Consider the following 1,984-nt stretch of genomic DNA (forward strand, 5'->3'; position numbering starts at 1 on the left):
AACTAAGAAAATATTAAATATTAAATGGATTAAATATATTTTTTAGTTATCTAGTATATTTCATATTAAATATATTAACTTTAAAATAAATAGAAATCTATTTAATAAATTTAAAATGAAATAGTCTTTAATATTTTATACTATTTAATCATTTAAAATGAAAAAAAATAGGATACATGATGATACTTGAACTTTTGTAGAAAGATATATAATTAGGAAAATATGGGTTTAAAATACTTATCCTTTCCTAAAATATTCTTAGAAACAACTCGAATTTAAACTAAGGGGCAATTGTTCTGGCCCCCAATTTCCTAACAACTATTCCACCCCCTCCCAAGACTTTTTCAACGCTCCCAAAACCCCCAAAAGTAAACCCATTATTCTCTGAGCCCCCAAAACACAAAACTCAAGAGTTTTAAACATGTGAAGACCATAATACCCTTTCTCTCTTTTTTTTTATCTGTGATGATTTCCCGCCCCATCTCTGCGTGAATCCGCCGTCGTTGCCTCTGACGTCGATGCCGGTGTCGCTGGATCTCAACCTGCAGCCTTGCCAGATCAGCTGACTCGTGGGCACCATGCCACCTTCTATGATGTCTCCGTCGTCGTTAGCGATGGCGGTGGCTCCGTCATCAACGAATCTTGTTGTTGGAGAGGATGCTTTTAGTGGGAGACGAATTAAAGGCTCGGCTTCATTTAGAAATTGATCTCTTTACCGGATATATGTAAAGGTCTTACAGGTTGGTTGTTAAGGTTATGGGTCGGTTGTTAAGGTTAAGTATTAGTTGTTAAGGTTACAGATTAGTTGTTAAGGTTATGGGTCAGTTGTTAAGGTTACGGGTCGGTTGTTAAGGTTACGGGTCAGTTGTTAAGGTTACGGGTTGGTTGTGAACCTCGGTAACTTCTGTAACCTTAACAACTGACCTGTAACATTAACAACCGACCCGTAACCTTAACAACCGACCCGTAATCTTAACAACCGACCCGTAATATTAACAACTAACCTGTAACCTTAACAACCAACGTGTAACCTTAACAACTAATCCGTAACCTTAACAACCAACGCGTAACCTTCACAACGCATAACATTAACAACCGACTCGTAACCTTAACAACCAACCCTTAACCTTAACAACCGACCCTTAACCTTAACAACCAACTCGTAACACCTTTACAACCGACTCGTATCCTTCACAACCAACTCGTAACCTTCAAAACCAACATGTAACCTCCCTTTAACACCAACTCATAAGCTTAACAACAAATTTATTATCATGAAATAACAATAATATATAAATTTACATACTCTATTTTAATCTCAAGTTATCGAGGTTCATAACCAACCCATTACATTAACAACTGACCTGTAACCTTAACAACTGACTTATAACCTTAACAACTGACACATAACCTTAACAACCGATCTGTAACCTTAACAACTAATCATTAACCTTAACCGATCCGTAACCTTAATAACCAAACCGTAACACCTTCACAACTAACGCGTAATCTTCACAACTAACACGTATCATTCACAACAAACTCGCAACCTCCATTCACCATCAACCCGTAACCTCCATTCACCATCAACTCATAAGCTTAACAACAAATTTATTATCGTGAAATAGTAATAATATATAAATTTACATATTCTATTTTAATCTCAAGTCATCGATTTCCTTACAAGTATTCCACCGATGAACTAACGCTGTTTTCTTCCCGACGGTGAAACTTTTTCGTCGTTTCCTTACAAATATTCTGCCAAAAAATACTAGTTTTTTCCATGACTTTTTCTTCACCTCATGAACAAACGCTGGAAAAATATTACCGTCGATGTTGACGCCATTAGAAAATTTTGGAGGGAACTAGAATTGTTTCCCCCAAAAACTATTTTAAATCATCACAATAACATCATGAAGAGAGAGAGAGAGAGAGAGAGAGAGAGAGAGAGAGAGAGAGAGAGAGAGAGAGAGAGAAATATACT

General features: G+C 36.4%; 1 protein-coding gene across 1 annotated transcript in view; it reads right to left on the reverse strand.

The window, feature by feature from the left end:
- LOC109846916 (homeotic protein knotted-1-like) overlaps positions 1 to 1,984 on the reverse strand; it is an 8,402-nt gene that overhangs the window by 2,781 nt on the left and 3,637 nt on the right.

Source organism: Asparagus officinalis, chromosome 7 (genome assembly GCF_001876935.1).
Source record: "Asparagus officinalis chromosome 7, Aspof.V1, whole genome shotgun sequence".
Classification (NCBI taxonomy): domain Eukaryota; kingdom Viridiplantae; phylum Streptophyta; class Magnoliopsida; order Asparagales; family Asparagaceae; genus Asparagus; species Asparagus officinalis.